This window comes from Dermacentor andersoni, chromosome 5 (genome assembly GCF_023375885.2).
Source record: "Dermacentor andersoni chromosome 5, qqDerAnde1_hic_scaffold, whole genome shotgun sequence".
Taxonomy (NCBI): Eukaryota; Metazoa; Arthropoda; class Arachnida; order Ixodida; family Ixodidae; genus Dermacentor; species Dermacentor andersoni.
Genome location: NC_092818.1, coordinates 43,882,244 through 43,905,268, shown reverse-complemented (window position 1 = coordinate 43,905,268; position 23,025 = coordinate 43,882,244). Strand labels below are relative to the sequence as shown.

The 23,025-nt window shown below is 50.1% G+C and overlaps 5 non-coding genes across 5 annotated transcripts; all 5 read left to right on the top strand.

The window, feature by feature from the left end:
- The first annotated feature begins 1,253 nt into the window (after positions 1–1,253).
- Positions 1,254–1,325, top strand: TRNAH-GUG (transfer RNA histidin (anticodon GUG)). The gene has a single exon. It is a non-coding gene; the product is annotated as a tRNA-His (tRNA).
- A 135-nt stretch (positions 1,326–1,460) lies between these two features.
- Positions 1,461–1,532, top strand: TRNAH-GUG (transfer RNA histidin (anticodon GUG)). The gene has a single exon. It is a non-coding gene; the product is annotated as a tRNA-His (tRNA).
- An 11,383-nt stretch (positions 1,533–12,915) lies between these two features.
- Positions 12,916–12,987, top strand: TRNAH-GUG (transfer RNA histidin (anticodon GUG)). Its single transcript has one exon. It is a non-coding gene; the product is annotated as a tRNA-His (tRNA).
- Positions 12,988–19,052: 6,065 nt separating this feature from the next.
- Positions 19,053–19,124, top strand: TRNAH-GUG (transfer RNA histidin (anticodon GUG)). Its single transcript has one exon. It is a non-coding gene; the product is annotated as a tRNA-His (tRNA).
- Positions 19,125–19,258: 134 nt separating this feature from the next.
- On the top strand, positions 19,259–19,330 carry TRNAH-GUG (transfer RNA histidin (anticodon GUG)). The gene has a single exon. It is a non-coding gene; the product is annotated as a tRNA-His (tRNA).
- The last annotated feature ends 3,695 nt before the right edge of the window (positions 19,331–23,025 follow it).

Sequence of the window (23,025 nt, the reverse complement as noted above, 5' to 3'; positions counted from 1 at the left end):
TAAATGTGCAGAAACTTCATAGGGTTTTTGCGACCTTTGTGTGGGGATCGACGTGGGAAAGGTGCAGTCGCACAAATTTGTTCAGGAGTGTGAAGTGTGGGGGACTTGGACTGGCACACCTTTTTGTCAAACAATTAGTTAATAGATTTTTCTTTTTTCGCGAGGTCAGCGACCCATTTCTGCAAACAGTGTGCCAGGCCAGATTAGGGCGACTGCTACCTGAATATGTTATTAGCACGCAAGTTCTGACGGGGACGGCACAAGGTTATTTTCAGGAAGTAGTAGCGAGTGTGCGATTTTTGAGTGTGCGTTTTTCTAATGATTATTTATATTCTGTTAAAAAGAGGAAACTGTATAAAGACTTATGTGATATAGTGTTGCCAATCCCGTTGTACAGGGTGATATACAGTGCAGGCCTGGGTCAGAACATACTCAAACGGGTTAAAAGAATGCAAGTAGCACCAAGTGCAAAAACTTTCTTTTTCAAACTGGATACCGGAACTCTCCCTGTAAGAACCTTCTTAGAGGAGCGTGGGTTTTATATGCCATGGGGGTCTCACTGCATTATTTGCAAAAAGCCGGAAACGATCGACCACGTTTTCCTTCACTGTTGGGAAGCGGTGTTCTTCTGGGATGTGTTGCAGAGGACAATCAAAAAATAATTCCCACTAGACACGCATGGAATTAGGTACCTTGCGATAGACAACGAAGAAGGGGTACCTTTCGATCTAATCATGCTGACAGGCCTGCACAGTATATGGCGCTCAAGAATGACTGGCTTCTACTGTGAACCGGATGCAAGACCAGCAAGGCTGTACTTTAGAGAGAGCATTGCTCGGTTAGTAGAAGTGGAAAAAACAAAAGAATGTCTTTCTCCCTGGGTAGCCAGGGTAGAAACCTTAGTCACACTAAAGGAATTTTAAGCGACAACGTCAGTCAGAAGACGACTGATGGCTTTTAGCTCAATGTGTTGACAAATTGTATTGTAACCCCGTCTTGACTTTTCATGTGTTGTAAGTGTATTGTCGTTGCAAAACCGGTAATAAAGAAAAAAAAGTATAGTGGTTAGTACCTTGCGTTGTGGCCGCAATAACACAGGTTCGAATCCTGGTCACGGCAAAAATTTTTTTTATTTTGTCGACGAGCCCACATGACGGACATACATGACTGCGCTCATCAAAAAGTAGATATCCGTGCAACCGCTATTACGGGTGACAAAGCTCTGGGATTGATTGCCTCCCGTCCCTCGCTTCGCCGTGATCGTATAGTGGTTAGTACCTTGCGTTGTGGCCGCAATAACCCAGGTTCGAATCCTGGTCACGGCAAATTTTTTTTTTTATTTTGTCGATGAGCCCACATGACGGACATACATGTCTGCGCTCATCAAAAAGTAGATTTCCGTGCGACCGCTATTACGGGTGACAAAGCTCTGGCATTTATTCCCTCCCCTCCCTCGCTTTGCCGTGATCGTATAGTGGTTAGTACCTTGCGTTGTGGCCGCAATAACCCAGGTTCGAATCCTGGTCACGGCAAAATTTTTTTTTATTTTGTCGATGAGCCTACATGACGGAAATACATGACTGCGCTCATCAAAAAGTAGATATCCGTGCGACCGCTATTACGGGTGACAAAGCTCTGGGATTGATTCCCTCCCTCGCTTTGCCGTGATCGTATTGTCACGTAGTCGTGACGTCAAAGAACACAGTAGCAATACTGTGGAAAACAAAACTTTTATTGGGCGAACCTGTGCCCACAAATCAGGCTACACTTATAGCACAACGATAGCGGCGAACACGGTCGGCGATCGTCGAAATCTGATCAGCGGGTCAAGCGCGTCGGCTTTTATAGAGCAGTTATCGAATGTTCCAGACTAAATGCTGGGACCCGCATGCATTCTACAAAGATCTACACCATTCGTGTCAAGCGATGAAATCAGATAACACAAGGCTCGGCGAGAACAGACAGCGGATAGAAGCATCGATAACTTTCCAGAAACTTCGGATACATGCATGCGCGTCCCGCGCTGTGCGATAACATTTGTTAGGCGGCGAAACGTGGTCGCCCGGTAAATATAAGTACACGTGTCAATACCCCCCTCTTAAAAAGCATTGACCCGATGCTGCAAACCAAAGTAATACAGAAAAGCACTCGTAGCAAAGAAAACAACAAAATAAGGAAGTTCGTCAGCGTCCGTAAAAGGGTTTAAGACGCACCACGTGGACCACTTCAGATCGTGCGTGGCGCCGCTGTGAATGCAAAATGCCGTCTGGCACGACCTCATAGTCTAGTGCGCCAATACGTCGGATGACCTTGTAGGGTCCGAAATATCGTCGCAGTAGTTCTTCACTGAGTCGTCGTCGGCGCATCGGGGTCCACACCCAAACACGGTCGCCGGGCTGGTACTCGACGAAGCGTCGTCGGAGGTTGTAGTGTAGGCTGTCGGTCCTCTGCTGGTTCTTGATTCGCAGGCGGGCGAGCTGTCGGGCTTCTTCGGCGTGCTGGAGATAGGTAGCGACGTCAAGATTCTCTTCGTCAGTTGCGTGCGGCAGCATGGCGTCGAGCGTCGTCGTCGGGTTCCTGCCGTAAACCAGCTTAAACGGCGTGATCTGTGTTGTTTCTTGCACTGCCGTGTTGTAAGCGAAGGTTACATACGGCAGGACGGCATCCCAGGTCTTGTGTTCGACGTCGACGTACATTGCTAGCATGTCGGCGAGGGTCTTATTCAGCCGCTCCGTAAGACCATTCGTCTGTGGGTGGTAGGCAGTTGTCCTCCTGTGCCTTGTCTGACTGTATTGCAGAATGGCCTGGGTGAGCTCCGCTGTGAAGGCCGTTCCTCTGTCGGTGATGAGGACTTCTGGGGCGCCATGTCGCAGCAGGATATTTTCGACAAAGAATTTCGCTACTTCGGCGGCGCTACCTTTCGGCAGTGCTTTAGTTTCAGCGAAGCGGGTGAGGTAGTCCGTCGCCACGACGATCCACTTATTTCCGGTTGTTGACGTCGGAAAGGGTCCCAACAGGTCCATCCCCATCTGCTGGAATGGGCGGCAAGGAGGCTCGATTGGCTGTAGTAATCCGGCTGGTCTTGTCGGCGGTGTCTTGCGTCGCTGACAGTCTCGGCATGTTCTGACATAACGGGCGACGTCGGCGGTCAGGCGCGGCCAATAATACCCTTCCTTTATCCTCGACAGCGTCCGGGAGAATCCAAGGTGCCCAGCGGTTGGATCGTCGTGTAGGGCGTGCAATACTTCTGGACGAAGTCCTGACGGGACAACAAGAAGGTAATTGGCGCGCACTGGTGAGAAGTTCTTCTTTACGAGTAGGTTGTTTTGAAGCGAGAACGAAGATAATCCTCGCTTAAATGCCCTGGGGACAACGTCGGTGTGCCCTTCCAAATACTCGATGAGGTTTTTCAACTCCGGGTCTGCTCGCTGCTGTTCAGCGAAGTCTTCTGCGCTTAAAATGCCGAGGAAGGCGTCGTCATCTTCGTCATCTTGCGGCGGCGAGTCAATGGGGGCGCGTGATAGGCAATCGGCATCAGAGTGTTTTCGTCCGGACTTATAGGTTACAGCGATATCATATTCTTGCAGTCTTAGGCTCCACCGCGCCAGCCGTCCTGAAGGATCCTTTAAATTCGCTAGCCAACACAAAGCGTGATGGTCGCTGACGACTTTGAATGGCCTGCCATATAGGTACGGGCGAAATTTCGCTGTAGCCCAAACGATGGCGAGGCATTCCTTTTCGGTTGTAGAATAATTGCTTTCCGCTTTTGACAACGACCGGCTAGCGTAAGCTATCACGTGTTCATGACCACCTTTTCTCTGGACTAGCACGGCACCGAGGCCTAGGCTACTGGCGTCAGTGTGGATTTCGGTATCGGCGTGCTCGTCGAAGTGCGCAAGTACGGGCGGCGACTGCATGCGTCGTTTGAGTTCTTGAAATGCGTCGGCCTGCGGCGTTTCCCACTGGAACTCGACGTCACATTTAGTTAGCTGTGTCAGCGGCTCAGCGATACGTGAAAAGTCCTTGACAAATCGCCTGTAGTAGGCACACATGCCAAGAAATCTACGCACTGCCTTCTTGTCGATGGGCTGCGGGAACTTTGCAATGGCAGCTGTCTTCTGCGGGTCGGGGCGAACTCCAGACTTGCTGATGACGTGGCCTAGGAAAAGAAGCTCATGGTAAGCGAAGCAGCACTTTTCTGGCTTCAGAGTGAGCCCTGATGACTTGATGGCCTCTAGTACTGTTGCAAGCCGCCTAAGGTGATCGTCGAAATTTTCGGCGAAGACGACGACGTCATCCAAGTAAACAAGACAGGTTTGCCACTTCAATCCTGCTAACACCGTGTCCATGACGCGCTGGAATGTTGCAGGCGCCGAGCAGAGTCCGAATGGCATGACCTTGAACTCGTAGAGGCCGTCTGGCGTGATGAAGGCGGTCTTTTCGCGATCTCTCTCGTCGACTTCTATTTGCCAGTAGCCAGACTTGAGATCCATCGACGAGAAGTATTTTGCGTTGCAGAGGCGATCTAATACGTCGTCTATCCGTGGTAGGGGGTATACATCCTTCTTTGTGATTTTGTTCAGTCGACGATAATCGACGCAGAAACGTAAGGTGCCGTCCTTTTTCTTCACCAAGACAACAGGGGATGCCCACGGGCTTTTCGACGGCTGGATGATGTCGTCGCGCAGCATTTCTTCAACTTGTTGTCTTATAGCTTCACGTTCTCGCGGCGAAACTCGGTAAGGGCTCTGGCGGAGTGGTCGAGCGCTCTCCTCGGTTATTATGCGATGCTTGGCGACTGGTGTTTGTCGAATCCTCGATGACGTCGAAAAGCAGCCTTTGTATCGTTGGAGCAGACTTTTGAGCTGCTGTTGCTTAATCACGGAGAGACTTGGATTAATGTCGTAGTCTGGTTCGGGAACCATGGTCGTCGGGGTAGATGCGGCGGAATCCGAGAGGACAAACGCATTACTGGTTTCCAGAATTTCCTCGATGTACGCGATCGTCGTGCCCTTGTTGATGTGCTTGAACTCCTGGCTGAAGTTTGTCAGCAACACTTCAGTTTTTCCTCCATGCAGTCGAGCGATCCCTCTTGCGACGCAAATTTCACGGTCTAGTAGTAGACGTTGGTCACCCTCGATGACGCCTTCTACGTCGGCAGGCGTTTTGGTGCCTACGGAAATGACAATGCTGGAGCGAGGCGGGATGCTGACTTGACTTTCGAGCGCACTTAAGGCACGGTGACTACTAGAGCTCTCCGACGATATCGCTCGATCTTCCGACAGCGTTATGGACTTCGACTTCAGGTCAATGATTGCGCCGTGTTGGTTCAGGAAGTCCATGCTGAGAATGACGTCTCGCGAACACTGTTGGAGGATAACGAAGGTGGCAGGGTAAGTCCGGTCATGAACGGTAATTCTTGCCGTGCAGATTCCAGTTGGCGTAATGAGGTGTCCTCCAGCGGTCCGAATTTGGGGACCGTCCCATGCAGTCTTAACCTTCTTCAACTGGGCGGCGATGTGTCCACTCATTACGGAGTAATCGGCCCCTGTGTCGACTAAGGCAGTGACTGCGTGGCCGTCGAGAAGCACGTCGAGGTCGGTGGTTCTTTGTCTGGCGTTGCAGTTGGGTCTTGGCGTCGGATCACGGCTGCGTCGTGTTGAACTGAAGCTGGAACGTCGCGTCGTCAAGTCGTCTTTCGTCGGTGTAGTCTTGGCTTCCAGACTTCTTCGGGACGGCGGCGTGTCGTCATTAGGTCGTCGAGATGGTTTCTTCGTCGTCTTCGTCGGCGGCGGAGGATCTTCGTCAGTTCGACGACCAGCAACCGCACCTCCATCGATTGCTGCTTTTAGTTTTCCGGATATGGGCTCGCAGAGCGGCCCCGGGCTGGGCCGGTGTATGGTCGGCGCTGCGGCGACAGGTAGCGGCCTGGAGACGGCGAACGGGACGGTCGTCGAGGGCTCCATTGAGTAGCGGCGAGGTAGTCGGCGATGTCGCGGGGGCGTTCACCTTGCTGCGGGCGCGGAGCGTTCACGGCGAAACCTCGCAGTCCCATCTCCCGGTATGGACATCGTCGGTAGACGTGACCCGCTTCTCCGCAGTGGTAGCAGAGCGGGCGGTGGTCAGGAGCGCGCCAAATGTCCGTCTTTCTCGGGTAGCTGCGCTGGGCGACGGGTGGGCGCGTTGGCGGCGGCGGCGGTGGTCGACGGAATTGCGGCGTTGCAGGGCCCTGCCGCGGTCGTGGAGGGGGACCTTGACGGCGGGCGACGGCGGCGTAGGTCATCGCTTCTGGCTGGGGCTGCGATGATTGTGGTTGTAACTCGGGAACTCCGAGCGATCGCTGAACTTCTTCTTTGACAATTTCGGCGACTGTGGCCACTTGAGGTTGCGATGAAGGGAAGATCCTTTGAAGCTCCTCTCGTACGACTGCCCTGATGGTCTCGCGCAGGTCGTCGGTGGCCAGTGACTGAACTCCGGCGTAGTTTGTCGAGCTCGTGCGGCGGTTGAATTGCCGGTTCCGCATTTCGAGTGTCTTCTCAATGCTCGTGGCCTCGCGAAGGAACTCTTCTACGGTCGTCGGTGGGCTTCGTATCATTGCGCCGAAAAGTTCCTCCTTTACACCACGCATCAGCAGGCGGACTTTCTTCTCCTCGGACATTTCCGGGTCGGCGTGGCGGAACAGACGGTTCATTTCCTCAGTGAAGATCGCGATCGTCTCATTCGGCAGCTGCGCTCTGGTCTCCAGTAGAGCTTGGGCTCGCTCTTTTCGCACGACGCTTGTAAATGTTTGCAGAAAGCCGCTTCGGAACAGGTCCCACGTCGTCAGGGTGGCTTCTCGATTCTCGAACCACGTCCTGGCGGCGTCCTCCAATGCGAAATAAACATGTCGCAGCTTGTCCTCGTTTGCCCAGCTGTTAAATTTAGCGACCCTCTCATACGTTTCCAGCCAGCTTTCCGGGTCCTCAAATGTGGAACCGCGGAACGTCGGTGGTTCCCTGGGCTGCTACAGCACGATGGGGGACGCTGGGGCTGCCATTGGAGTTGCCTTGGGCACAATCTTCTTGGTCTCAGGTAACAGTGCGTGCTCCGGGGGCAGCTGTTGAAGACGGCGGCTTGCTCGATGTTCCGGGACGGCGCTGGTGTTGTCTTTGCGGTCCGGGCTTGAGTTACGGCTTGTCGGGGGCGTCCGGTACATGAAGGTAAAGCACCTCCACCAGATGTCACGTAGTCGTGACGTCAAAGAACACAGTAGCAATACTGTGGAACACAAAACTTTTATTGGGCGAACCTGTGCCCACAAATCAGGCTACACTTATAGCACAACGATAGCGGCGAACACGGTCGGCGATCGTCGAAATCTGATCAGCGGGTCAAGCGCGTCGGCTTTTATAGAGCAGTTATCGAATGTTCCAGACTAAATGCTGGGACCCGCATGCATTCTACAAAGATCTACACCATTCGTGTCAAGCGATGAAATCAGATAACACAAGGCTCGGCGAGAACAGACAGCGGATAGAAGCATCGATAACTTTCCAGAAACTTCGGATACATGCATGCGCGTCCCGCGCTGTGCGATAACATTTGTTAGGCGCAAAACGTGTCGCCCGATAAAGACAAGTACACGTGTCAGTATAGTGGTTAGTACCTTGCGTTGTGGCCGCAATAACCCAGGTTCGAATCCTGGTCACGGCAAAATTTTTTTTTATTTTGTCGATGAGCCCACATGACGGACATACATGTCTGCGCTCATCAAAAAGTAGATATCCGTGCGACCGCTATTACGGGTGACAAAGCTCTGGGATTGATTCCCTCCCCTCCCTCGCTTTCCCGTGAGGGCATTCCACTTCCGGCCACCACAGCGGACGGTCACGGAATGTTGTGCTCCGTAGGGGCGGTTCATGCGGCCCAGCCGGGCCGCGGTATCAGGCTTACGGAAACGTCTTCACAGGATTACCAGCTGGTTTTGCCGCATCTGCCATCAGGTATGACCGTGTGTAATACCGTGTTTTTGCACGGTGATTTGAAGGCCAGGCCCTATCGAGTCGAACATTTTCGCGATGCGCTTGACCGTCATAAGCTGTTGCCGGAGGTGGTGGCCCTCGGGGCCTACCAGATGAACCATGTCTGGGCTATAACATTCAAGGACGAAGTCGGAAAAAAGAAGCTGCTGTCAGCGAAGGCCTTTAGTGTCAAAGAACACCGCTGCGTCGCCATTGACCCTTGCAACCAGGATATTAGAATGAAGCTGTTCTGGCTGCTTCACACGACTCCCGACGAGGACGTCAGAGCAGCCTTGGCGCCGTTCGGAACGGTGACCGAAATTTCCAGGGAGCGGTGGCGAGTACCAGGGTGCGGCGACAAAGGTTCTCACACGCGTCTGGTATCGTTACGGCTGAAGGCTGGTATGACCATGGAAGACATCCCGCATCAGCTACGAGTATCAGAGGACCATGCGCTCGTGATTGTTCCAGGCAGAGCTCCGCTCTGCCTCCGATGCCGCGGCACCGGCCATATACGGCGCGAGTGCCGTGTGCCACGCTGTGGACTCTGTCGTCGTTTCGGCCACGACGAGACCCAGTGCGTGAGAAGCTACGCTAACGTGACAGGGTCTGGCCGGAGCGACGCGTTAGACGAGCACTTGATGAATCAAGCGGACGCGGAAGAGACTGCTGGAGCGGGCGGAGACCCACGAGGCACGGAAGAGAAGCCAGTGGTCATGGCAAGCGTCAAGTGCCAACCCAGAAAGGGCAGTAGCGAGGCAGTGGCCAAGAATGAAGTGCAAAGTGAACCGTCTGCAGAAAATTCTACGGTGCGTGAAAGTGAGGGGGACGCGGAGGCTGCCGAGGGCGTTCTGCGACAGGGCAACTCTGGCGCTGCCTTCATCGAAGAATCCGACGAGAAAATGGACCAGGCCAGCGCCGTCTCAAAGAGACCTCGCGAAATACCCGATCAAGATGTCAGGCTTGAGCAAGACGACGGTGACAGCAGCGAAGGGCCACCCACGAAGGCTTCCTCTTTCCGGCGGTCTACACTCAAGCCCAAGCCGAACGTTCCGCTCGAGAGGAGGCCGACGCGAGAACATCCACCTGAGGGGCGCCAGACGCCGACCAATCCGCCAGACGGGCGACAGACGCCGACCGTCCCACCAGACGGGCGACAGACGCCGACTGTCCCACCAGATAAGCGGACAACGCCGACAGTTCCCCCGCGGTAGCGGGGTGCTGTTCGGTAGAAGGCTCACTAAGGACTAGGTGCTGCGGAACCTTTAAGTGAATGATGAGTAGCGCATTTGGTAACGTCATGCCTTCGCCGTATGAGACGGAGCTTATGATGGTGTAGGGTTTTGTTTTTTGTAAGTTTGGCGGTCTTTGATCTCCGAAATGTGTTGTAGTTTGTGCTTGCTCTTCTCTTTCAATGGCAAATAATCATGGAATAGCAATACGTATTGGCACGCTTAACGTACGAGGGCTAACGGCTAGACGGCGACAAGCACAATTAAGTCGCCTGATGCTGGAAAACGACATAGATATTCTTGCTGTTCAAGAAACTAAAATTGAAAGCGAAGAGCAAACGGACAAAATGGTTCAAGTTTTTAAATCCCGTTACAACACTTGTGTTTGTCATGGAGTAGGTAAGGCCGGTGGCTGTCTTTTATTTTTGCGTAATTCAATAGGTATTGTTGCGCAGAGTGTAATGTCGGCCCAAGATGGGCGATTGGTCCTATGTGATTGTCTGTGTGTACGATCCAAACAAAATTAGTGATAGGAAATTTTTTTTTAACTTTGTTGAGTCACACCTGACGTGTGAAAGAAATGTTGTTCTTCTTGGTGACTTCAATTGTGTTTGCATGTCCGAAGATAGGGTGCCCAGTAAAATAATACGGGATACAAGTGCGCATCAACTCTGCGCAATCGTGGCAGACTATGATTTAGTAGACGTAGGAAGCATATTAAGCGGTAACAGTGTTGTTTTTACTCATTTCCAAGGGCAGAGTCACGCTCGACTAGATCGTTTGTACGTATCAGCAAACCTTGCGCGAACGGTCAATAGCTACGCAGTAAAGCACGTGAGCTTCAGTGATCACAGCCTAGTAACGTGTACATTGGGCACGAAACATAGAGGGTCTCACTTTAACTGGGAACTGTGGAAAATGAACGAAATGATCTTAAGTGATGAAAGGTTTGTCAAAACGGTAAAAGGAAAAATTGACGTAATGCAAATAGATGCTACAACAAATTGGGCTGAGCTGTGGGAGCAGTTTAAAATTGAAGTGAAAATGAGTGCGATCGAGAGGGCTTGTGTGATGCGTCATAAAGCTAAACAAAGAGAGAAAGAACTGCAAAGCATGCTCGATTATTTTCTAAACGCGGAGTGCACAATACCGGGATTGTTTTCGAAACAGATTAGAGAAATTAAACGCGAACTTGAAAGGGTGGACGCTCAAATTTACCAAGGAGCCGCGATAAGAGCACGATCCGAGAGGCTGTGGCTGGGAGAGGCGCCAACTAAGCGCGCGCTCAGTGACGAAAAGGGTTACGCATCCAAAAACATAATAAAAGAAATTTGTTTTAACAACACAATGTCAAAAGACCCAGAAGTAATTGAAAAAGCTTTCGTTGAACACTACCGAGCGTTGCTCGGTAGGCAGGTGCCCGTAACAGAAGAGTTTGTGAACACCTTTCTAACACTTCTGCCAAAATTACAAGACGAAATAAAAGAGGGACTCGAGAGACCGATCTCTGCGAAAGAAATTACAGAAGCCATAGAAGACTTGGGTAAAGGAAAGGCGCCTGGACCAGACGGCCTAGGAGCAGCTTTCTATAAAACTTTCAAGGCCAAAATAAGCGAGATACTGCACTGTGTAATATCAGAAGCTCATGAAACTAAGCACTTGCCGCCATCATTCAGAAAAAGTCATGTTGTGCTTATACCGAAAACCACCGATACGGTAAAGCTGAAATCTGTCGCTGGATACAGGCCCATAAGTCTTACGAATTCGGATTATAAAATCTACATGAAGGTGCTCGGAAAAAGGATGCAGTCAGTTATTAAATCCATAGTAGGCCCACACCAAACATGCGGTATTAGGAATAGAACAATATTGTCGAATATTCACATCGCTAGGAGTATATTGGAATGCTGTGATGCGAACCTCGAATGTGTAGCAATGGTTCAGTTAGACCTAGAAAAAGCTTTTGACAGGGTTGCTCACAGCATACTTTTTGCCCTGCTAAAACACATTAATGTAGGAGAAGTGATTCAGGACGGAGTAGCCATGGCTTATGAGAACTGTTCCGATCACCTTATCATCAATAAAAGACTCAGCGAAAATATACCAGTATTATCCAGTGTGCGCCAGGGGTGCCCTTTGTCGCCCTTACTTCTTGCGATTTTTCTTGAACCTTTCTGTTTGAAGGTACGAGAAAACGAAAACATTCGCGGCTACCGTCTTTTAACTCAGGAAGTAAAAATACTAGCTTACGCAGATGACATCGCACTTTTTTGCATTGACCAAGAGAGCATTCGGGAGGCAGTCAAGGATGCAAGAAAGTTTTGCAGTCTAACGGGGAGTGCCATAAGCTGGCCAAAAAGCTTAGGCTTCTGGCACGGTGAATGGGACAGCCGGCCTGCAGTGTTAGAAACAGTACCGTTCACAGATACGCCAACCAGTTATCTTGGTGTTCCTTTGGAATACTATCGCGATACCACGACGCAATGGACTGAACAAACTGAGCGGGCTAAAGCACAAACAACGAAGTGGGGAGGCAAGAATCTGTCAATATTCACGAGAGCCACTGTCTGCAATTTATTTCTTGTCGCTAAAGTGTTTTATATGTTGCAAGTTTTTTGTATATCCCGAGTGTGTGTACAAAAGTTGCACAGGGTTTTTGCTATGTTCGTGTGGGGATCAGGATGGGAGCGCACGAGTCGTCTGAATCTGTTTCACGCTGTGCAGAAAGGAGGGTTGGGTGTGTCGCATTTATTTTTGAAACAAGTAGTGTCGCGTTTCATGTTCTTGCGCGACGAAAGCGATTGTTTTTTGCGGTGCGTTATCCAGACGCGATTAGGTGACGCACTGCCAGAATATGTTGTGACGTCGTATGGCATGCGTCAAGTGGTTGTCCAAGGTTTTTTGTTTGAAGTGATAAGCTCTTTCCGTTTTCTAAAAGTACACTTTTCTTTGGAATACCTGAACACAGTCGCAAGAAAGCGATTATACCGAGATTTAGTTAATATCATGTGTCCAGTACCAATATACCGTGCAGTATATGCACTGGGGCGTGAGCAGAATGTCTTAAAAAGAGTTAAGAAAATGCCTGTAAGAGCAACAACAAAAACTTTTTTTTTCATGCTACACACTGGCACGCTTCCTGTCAAGCCATGGCTGCAGGAGAAGGGGATCTTTGTACCCTGGAGTGTGAATTGCCAGATATGTCAGAAACCGGAGACAATGGAGCATATTTTTCTGGAGTGCAGGGACTCAGTCTTCCTTTGGGACATTCTATAAAGGACACTAAAAAAAAGAATTTCCTTTAACACCTTTTGGAATCCGTTTTTTACCGTTTGAAGAGACAGAAGGCGTGCCATGTGATATGGTGATGTTACTCTGCATGCACAGCGTGTGGAAAACACGAATGGTGGTGCGTAATGAGGATGTTGACGCAAAACCGGCCAAAGAATATTTTGCTGAAAATGTATTGTACATTAGCGAAGCGTTTAAAGCGCTCAGCGAACCACCTGAGTGGTTAACAGCATTTGAACAGCTTGCAAACATTCAGCCTTTTTAAACCAAAATTAAACGACAAGGTACACCCGCACATTGAACTGTCTTTTTTGTTTTGTAATCGCAGCGGAGAATAGCCGTGAATCGTGTATTTGTTATAAAACAGGCAATAAAGAAAAAAAACTCGCTTTGCCGTGATCGTATAGTGGTTAGTACCTTGCGTTGTGGCCGCAATAACCCAGGTTCGAATCCTGGTCACGGCAAAAATTTTTTTTATTTTGTCGACGAGCCCACATGACGGAAATACATGACTGCGCTCATCAAAAAGTAGATATCCGTGCGACCGCTATTACGGGTGACAAAGCTCTGGGATTGATTCCCTCCCCTCCCTCGCTTTGCCGTGATCGTATAGTGGTTAGTACCTTGCGTTGTGGCCGCAATAACCCAGGTTCGAATGCTGGTCACGGCAAATTTTTTTTTTTTTTGTCGATGAGGCTGCCGCTAGGGGGCTAAGCAGTGCTGACGCACTTCGCATGGGCTCCTGCATTTTTCGGCAATTTTCCGGACACCTGCTTTTATTAATCGAAACTGTGGCATCGACAGAAGCGGCACGGGAAGCGGTACCGGAGGATATCAAGTTTACGAGCGGTACGTGGAATTCTCGTCATTTTTTGCCATTTGAAGGTTTCACGCCACGCCAACGGAGCTAACCCTATAAGGCTAAGCGGCCAACCGAACGCGCGTGACCCGTGACCCGCGGAGCGTGTCCCGTGAGCGCTCGTGAGCCGCCGCTCGCTCTCTTCGAGACCGACTCGGCGCTGCCGCTGTGTACCAATGACTGAGGCATCCGACGCAGCAAGGACTGCACGAGAACTGAACCAGGAAAACAACAGCACTGAAATGCAGGTGGAGACGACACGAGAGCATCAACAACTGGAAGCGGAGTGGACGTATGACGAGAGCAGCGGAAAGGCAATAGACATCCAGGAAAAATGGCACACATGGGAGAGGAAAGGCAAGAAGACTCAGGCGCATATAAAACCCACAGCCGAGGAAGCAGACCAACTACGAACGCAGCAAGCCGGAGCAACAATACCTATTGCGGGAAACATGTGACATTATAGAAAACCAAGACTTCCGCCTTTGCCAGTGGACGACACGAAGATCATCTACAGACCTAAGGCAGGACTACAACTCTCCAAATGGACATTGGTGGCAGTGACACATGCCATCGGCCGAGCTAGCAAGTTGTCCCAAAAAGACTTCTATGACAACATCCGGATTCAAGTGCAACATGTCGAGAATATAATAATCGCAAGTACACCAAACAAAGACATGGCGTACGATATGCTCCTCAAGATCACCAGCATCCAGCTTGGAGGGTCTATTTACGAAGTTAAAGCACATGTCAGAACACCAGAGGGCATCAGCAAAGGCGTAATCTACAACATCCCGCCAGGCACGAGCGAGGAAGAACTACTACAAGGACTACGAGTACCCGCACGATACACGGTCCTCGCAGCACGCATGCTGGGAAGATCGTCTACAGCACTCATCTACTTCGACGGACCGCACGTCCCATACAACATCATATATAAATGCTGTGACTACCGCTGCAAACCATACAGGAAATCCGTGCAATACTGCCGAACCTGCGGAGAACTAGGGCATCGGCAAGATATCTGCCCGAAACCCCTCATCAACTTCTGCTACATGTGCGGGATGGAAAATCAACCGCAAGAACATGACTGCCAACCGAGTTGTAAAATCTGCCAACAACCCCATGAGACAGCAGGAAAGGGGTGCCGACACAAACTGAAACCAAATCCACCACCGTACAAGACCAGACTGCAATGGGAAAACAAGAACCAAGAGCAGCAACGCAGATGGAATACAGATTCAGAGTCGGACTTCCCGGCACTATCCGTATCAAGCAATACCTCAATACACAGTCCACGCAGATCCAGAAGTGACTCCAAATCAACAGGCGATGAAGCAAACAATAGACCCCGGTCAAGATCACGGTCTGGATCCCGTACACGCAACCCACAAAAGCGAGTCACGTATGCAGACGCTGCAGGAGGAAACGCACGAGCACAAGAACCCACGGAAACCGAACGAGATCTGCGAGCACAACTCCAAAACCAGAAAGCCCTCATTGACAAACTCATACAAAGGTGCCAAGAACAAAATACCGCCAATCAAGCTTCGAAACCTCAAGGAAAGCCAAACATCCCACCGCCCCTTACGGAAGAAAGAATCAAGGAAATCGTAACAATGGAGGTGCGGAAGCAGATACAGGAGGCCATGACCACTTTTGCAAAGGAGATAACGCAACAGCTCCAGCAACACATCACCGCTCAGCTGACCCCTATCCATGCTACCCTCCAAGACCTCAGCAACTTCATGTCCTATGCCAAGCAGAACCACGTAACGAAAGCCACAGTAGAAAAGCTGCTGAACAACACCGACACGGCTCGCAAGAAAGCACGTAAAGACCTCCACAATGCAGCCAGACCGGAATCTATGGCCCGGGGCGAAAACAACGATATCGGACAAGATGGCGAGTAATACCAAGAGATTACCACAACTCCCAATGAAGCTCTGGCAATGGAACTGTCGCTCTATCCGAACCAAAAGAACAAACCTCCAAGAACTGACCAAACTGGAACAACCAGATATCATCGCTCTCCAAGAAACTTATCACACCAATCTGCGCATACAGGGATATGATACACACACCGGATCTCAGAGAACAGCCATCCTAACGAAGAAAAATCTAACCACGCAAGGTCACACAATCCAGGGAACAACCGTGGAACACACCCTAGTGGAAGTGCTACCTGAGAAGAAGACAAACCAAAGACTATACGTACTATGCTTATATAGTCCACCCAGGGATCCATTATCCGACTTTGTAAACTTCATCACCCAAGCCAGAAGACTATCTAAAGGCCATAAACTCGTAATAATGGGGGATTTTAATGCCCCGCACACAGCATGGGGTTACCAGCACACGACGAAGAAAGGAGCGCGAGTGTACGATTCGGCGCAACAGAATCACCTCACCCTCTGGAATGATCCTAAACTAACGACTCGAATAGGCAACAGTGTGTCCACGGACACAAATCCCGACCTCACCTTTACAATAGGAATATCCAAGGCAGAATGGACCCGACTTGAAGAAAATCTCGGCAGCGACCACCACATCCTTCAGCTTGAAATCCTGCACCATAAAAAGCCGAGCAGAACCGGAACGGCAAGGCTGACGGACTGGAAGGCCTTCCGAGAGCATGACATAGAAGAAAACATCGAAAATATTGAAGAGTGGCTCACCGAAGTGGTCAAGGCGGCGGAGAAGCATACTAAAGTCATCCAACTCACAATGGACACGCCGGCCGTAGACTCTCACCTCCTACATCTTTGGGATGCCAGAAGAGGACTACTGAGGCGGTGGAAAAAGATGAAACTTAACCGCAAACTGCAGAAACGGATTGCTCACATAACAAAGAAAGCAGAAGAATACGGAGATCAACTGAGCAGTCAGAACTGGCATAAGCTGTGCGACCAACTTCAAGGCACACTCAGCACGAAGAAGACCTGGCATATACTGCGAGCACTTCTAGCTACCACCAAAAACAAGTCCCAGCAAAGACATGACCTCAAGAAAATCATTAACTCCCATCCAGGAACTGAGAAACAAATTCTGGAAGAAATCAAGCGTAAACTTGTCGGAGACAATGCCCCCAAGGTTACCGATCCCAGACCGTACAAAGGCGAACCAAATCCCACCCTCGACAGCCCTTTCACGCTTCCTGAACTCCATGCCGCCCTTGCCAAATTGACCCGTAACACATCGCCAGAAAATGACAAGGTGACCAACAAGATCCTACGAAACCTCCCAGACAAGGCCCTAAATGGGCTCCTCGACTACATGAATAACTGCTGGGAAAATGGCAAGCTCCCGGCAGAATGGAAGCACGCAGAAGTCATTATGATCCCGAAACACAACAAGCCACTACAAATCAGCAACCTACGGCCCATATCCCTTACTTCCTGCGCTGGAAAGCTTCTCGAACACATGGTTCACGACCGCCTCACCACATACCTCGAAGACTCAGGTCGCATGCCTGACACAATGTTTGGCTTCCGACAGCACCTCTCAGCACAAGATGTACTACTACAGCTCAAGGAAGACCTCTTGGACTACCTAGAACGCCACAAAAAGTTCTCTATTTTAACAATAGATGTTAAAGGAGCCTTCGATAATGTGAAGCATGAAGCAATCCTCCAAAATCTCCAAGACACAAACTGCGGAATCCGGACCTACCAATACGTACACGACTTTCTCAAAGATCGCACGGCTACGGTGGGTATCGGCAACATCCGAAGCGACAAGTTCGAAATGCCCAACAAAGGAACTCCACAAGGGTCAGTCATTTCACCTTTGCTGTTCAATCTCGCCATGATTAAGCTCCCACAACAACTCGAAGGAATCGAAGATTTAAGCCATGCAACATACGCCGACGATATAACGTTATGGACAAAAGCGTCCACAACCGGCCAACAGCAAACTACCCTCCAAGAGGCAATCGATCAGATAGAACAGTACCTCTCAAGATGCGGGCTCCAGTGCGCCCCCGAAAAATCAGAGCTACTTATACTCAAGGCAAGGACCCGGGGAAGACCACCAGCCTACGTCGCTCCAGATCCCAACGTCAGGCTCAATGGAATCGATGTCCCTCAAGTTGGCTCACTCCGCGACCTTGGCCTCGCAATACATAAAGACTGTTCTGGTGCAGCTACACTTCCGAAGCTTCAGAGGACCCTAACACAAGTAACCCATCTCATTCGGCGTATAACCACCCAAAGAAGAGGACTTAAAGAGCAAGAAACCGTCCAATTAATCCAAGCACTCCTTATAAGCCGGATCACATATGGCACCCCGTATCTACTCCTCAAGAAAGCTGAAATTGAAAAACTCAACATCATCATCAGAAAAGCAATCAAGAGCGCACTAGGACTACCCAGTACGACCTCAACCACGACACTCCTGAAACTTGGCCTTCATAATACCTGGGAAGAAATGAGTGAAGCGCACAGAGCCAGCCAGTTGGAACGCCTTAAGCTGACTCAAACAGGCAGAGCAGTACTTCGCAAACTCGCATACAGCGAAAACTTGATAGCAGACTCAGATGCGAAAGCCCGATTGCCGCCACTTCTTCGTGACTCTATCTCAGTCGCTCCAATACCTCGCAACATGCATGCAACATACCAGAAAGACAGAAGACAAGCAAGAGTCAGAGCGCTGAGCAAGAAATACTCAAAGGACCCCAACACGAGATATACAGATGCGGCAAAATACCCAGCTAGAAGAGCATACGCAATTACCGTGACCAACAACCAAGGGAAGGAGCTAATCGCTGCCACCATACCGGCCAGAAATCCAGAAACGGCGTAGGAAGTGGCCATCGTCCTCGGCATCGCCACATGCAAAGACACAGCAATCATCTTGAGCGATTCGCAAACGGCATGTAGAAACCTACGAAAAGGCCGAATTTCTGCCGCAGCAGTGAAGATTCTGAAAGAAATAACAAGACGTCAAAAACTACCCGAAACCTACGTCGTATGGACCCCAGGCCACGAACACCTGGCAGGAAACGAAGCAGCACACGCTGTCGCCCGAGAGCATACCAGCCGGGATTTCCTGCCACATGGTCTCCGGAAAGCGACGAGGGTGGAGGACATTCCCATCAATTACGCCGTAATATTGCAACATTACCGACTGGAAAGAAGACAATATCCTCTACCACATCCAAAATTAAGCAAGGAAGAAGCCACCGCCCTCCGCAGACTACAAACGAATACTTATGTCCATGGAATTATCATGCACCGAATGCACCCCACCGAATTCTCATACCTATGCCGATATTGTGAGGTACCAGACACCCTACAACACATGGTGCTGGTGTGCCCACACCGCGAGAACAACACTCAAGATGATGCCCCTGAACCGCTACAAGACACCGAAGAAACGTGGGAGGCAATGTTAAAGGCACAGAGCCTGGAAGATCAGCGAAGTCTGGTGGACCGGGCCCGGGCTGCGGCATTAGCCAACGGCTTTCTGGACTAAGAGAGCCGCCCACCTAGGGTGAAGAAAGAACACTTTCTCGCTGTTTCACACAATAAACGTTCATTCCTCCTCCTCCTTGTCGATGAGCCCACATGACGGACATACATGTCTGCGCTCATCAAAAAGTAGATTTCCGTGCGACCGCTATTACGGGTGACAAAGCTCTGGGATTGATTCCCTCCCCTCCCGCGCTTTGCCGTGATCGTATAGTGGTTAGTACCTTGCGTTGTGGCCGCAATAACCCAGGTTCGAATCCTGGTCACGGCAAAATTTTTTTTTATTTTGTCGATGAGCCCACATGACGGAAATACATGACTGCGCTCATCAAAAAGTAGATATCCGTGCGACCGCTATTACGGGTGACAAAGCTCTGGGATTGATTGCCTCCCGGCCCTCGCTTCGCCGTGATCGTATAGTGGTTAGTACCTTGCGTTGTGGCCGCAATAACCCAGGTTCGAATCCTGGTCACGGCAAAAATTTTTTTTTATTTTGTCGACGAGCCCACATGACGGACATACATGACTGCGCTCATCAAAAAGTAGATATCCGTGCGAGCGCTATTACGGGTAAAGCACTCGAGACGTAAGCAGATTGAGGCCATCGAATATGAAGGGGTGGTATTAACGGATAACAATGATATAGGGCGTGCTTTCTTTGAGCATTACAAAGAACGTTTTACATTCAGGCCTGTCAACATGCACGATTTCAAGAAATTATTTTTGCAACGAATCCCACAGCTGTCGAGTGAGGTTAAAGAAACCTTAGAACGACCATTAACAGAACATGAAGTGATGAAAGCCATCGAAGACCTGAATCCTGGGAAGTCGCCAGGTCCAGACGGTCTTTGTGCCGCTTGGTACAAATCGTTCGAAAGCCACCTAGCTCCTATCTTAACAGCAGTTTTCAATGAAGCATATGAACTGAAAATACTTCCACCATCCTTTGGCCAGTCTCATACAGTACTAATACCGAAAACAGAAGAGACCGAAAAGCTCAAGCAACTTTCCTCCTACAGACCCATAGCGCTTACTAACTGCGACTACAAAATATTGATGAATGTGTTGGCACGACGGGTCAGGTCAGTTATTCAGGAAGTAGTCGGCCCACACCAGACGTGTGGTATTCGTGGAAGAACCATTTTCACTAACATCCATAAAATGAAGTGTGTGCTGGAGTGCTGTGACGCCATGTGCGATGCAGTAGCCATCCTCCAGCTAGACTTGGAGAAGGCGTTTGATTGTGTTTCTCACGACATATTGCTTACCATCCTTGAACACGTTAATTTTGGCCACATAATCGCTGAAGGGGTGACCATGGCGTACCGGAGCTGCTATACCAGACTTATAATTAATCAGATGTTGGGGGCCCCCATTAACGTGAAGCGCTCCGTTCGCCAGGGTTGTCCACTCAGTCCACTCCTGTTTTGTGTCTACATAGAAACGCTATGTCTGGCCATCATCGAAAATGAATGTATTAAGGGGTTTAGTCTTCAATCAGCAGAAGTGAAGCTACTGGCATACGCTGACGATGTGGCTGTGTGCTGTAAAGACAAACAAAGTGTATTGAATACTGTTAATATCGTCAAAAAGTTTGGTAACGTCACTAACAGCTACGTTAACTGGCAGAAATGTTTGGGGTTTTGGCATGGAAGATGGGCGTCTACACCAGACCACTTTTCGAACGTAAACTGGGTCACGACGCCAGTTAAGTACCTTGGAGCACCCCTTGATGCCTACAAGGACAGTAGCGAGTACTGGAAGGAGCGTACAAAAGAACTAAAAGAAAAAGCCGACCGATGGAACGCCTGTCACTTGTCAATGTTCGCGAGAGCTACAGCGTGCAACATGTTTCTCGTGTCAAAGATCTGGTACGTAATGCAGGTCCTACAGTGCTCTCGTATTAATGTGCAGAAACTGCACCGCGTGTTCGCTGTATTCGTGTGGGCATCGAGCTGGGAGCGATGCAGCCGAGATAATCTCTTCCGACGTGTGAAGGATGGTGGTCTGGGGTTGGCGCACCTTTTCTTGCGTCAACTGGTGAATAGATTCTCCTTCTTTCGAGATACAAACGACCCATTTCTGCGCACGGTGATCCAAATGAGGCTGTCAAGATCACTTCCCGAATTCGTTGTAGGTACGAAAATAATGCCAGGACCAGTCCGTGGTTTCTTTCGGGAAATAGTTCAGAGTGTTTCTTTTTTGCGTGTTCGTTTTTCAAGTGCATATTTGTGGAGTGTAAAACGGAAAAAGTTATATCGTGATTTATGTGACAGTGTTTTGCTGGTACCTATGTACAGAGCCCCATACAGTGGAGGCCCAGGCCTAGATGTATTGAAAAGGGTGAAGAAGATGCCACTTCAACCAGCCACTAAATCGTTCTTTTTTAAATTACACACCGGTACTCTACCTGTTAAAATCTTCCTTGAACAACGTGGGTTCTACATGCCATGGGGAACCCACTGCCTTATATGTAAAAAAACAAAGCATAGATCACGTCTTCATCCACTGTTGGGAAGGGGTCTTTTTCTGGGACGTGTTACAAAGGACTCTAAAAAAGGAGCTACCTATAGATCCCCTCGGAATCAGGTTTCTGCCAGTATATGACGACGAAGGTTTCCCGTACGACCTGATCATGCTTACGGGCCTCCACTGTTTATGGCGCGCCAGAATGGCGGGTTACCATTGTGACCCGGATGCCCGACCGGCGCGTCTGTACTTTTGTGAATCCATGCAACGGTATGTGGAAGTTATCAAGTTGCAACAGCCTGTTCCTGAGTGGCTGTCGAGGGTTGAACCCCTTACAGCACTAAAGGAATTTTAATCCGACAACGTCGTGCCACAGTAGCGGACGGCAGCGAATGTAAATATTACTGTTCTTTGTTCCGTTTGTGTGTTCATCCCTTTTTGCTTCTTTGGTCTTTGTTTATATCATTTACGAATTTGTGTTGTGATATGTCGAGGGCTGGCAATAAAGAAAAAAAAAGAGCGCTATTACGGGTGACAAAGCTCTGGGATTGATTCCCTCCCCTCCCTCGCTTTGCCGTGATCGTATAGTGGTTAGTACCTTGCGTTGTGGCCGCAATAACTCAGGTTCGAATCCTGGTCACGGCAAATTTTTTTTTAATTTGGCGATGAGCCCACATGACGGAAATACATGACTGCGCTCATCAAAAAGTAGATATCCGTGCGACCGCTATTACGGGTGACAAAGCTCTGGGATTGATTCCCTCCCCTCCCTCGCTTTGCCGTGATCATTCTGCTTCCGGCAGCCGAGCTGATTGGATCGTTGAATCATGGCCTCAAGCGGGGCGGCGACAGCGGTCACTTTGGGCAGCGGAAACAGGTTCAGCAACGACGATGAAAGGGACTACCAGTTTATTTTGCCCCAACTGCCAAAAGGACGAATTGTTCTCAACACCGTCTTTTTACACGGTGATGTAAGAGCCAGGCCGTACAAGGTCGAGGATTTTCGGGATGCGCTTACGCCCACAAGCCTGCTGCCGGAAGTTGTGTGCCTCGGGGCCTACCAGGTCAATCACGTCTGGGCCGTGACCCTCAGTGACGCAGCTGCAACAAAACGCCTGCTGGCCCTGAAAGAGCTTCAGGTGAAAGGGCGTCGATGTGTCATCGTCGACCCGCAGGACCAGCAGGTGAAACTCCGGCTTCACTGGCTACTGTACGGCGTTTCCGACGAGGACGTCCGGGCGGCATTCACAACCTTCGGCAAGGTAGAAGAGGTGAGCAGGGAGCGTTGGCGCGTCCAAGGCATGGGAGACAAGACCTCGACCACCCGGACCGTGCTACTGAAGCTGAGAAGCGGCATTAAAGTGGAAGACCTGCCTCACCAGGTCCGCGTCGGCGGAGAGCTGGCATTGGTTGTCGTACCTGGGCGGCCCATGCAGTGCCTGCGCTGCCAAGGGACAGGACACGTACGCCGTGATTGCAAAGTCCCCCGCTGTTCGAGATGCAGACGGTTCGGCCACGTCGACGCTGACTGCGTTAAATCTTACGCGGCCGTGACAGGACCAGCAGCGAGTGATGTTGCTGCAGAGCACGTCATGGACGCAGTCGAGACAGAAGAAGCTGCTAAGGGAGCCGGTGTGCAAGTGCTTTCATTGACGACAAATGCCACGACGGTACCGGAGGTCGCTCAAGCCAAGGTAGTCGAG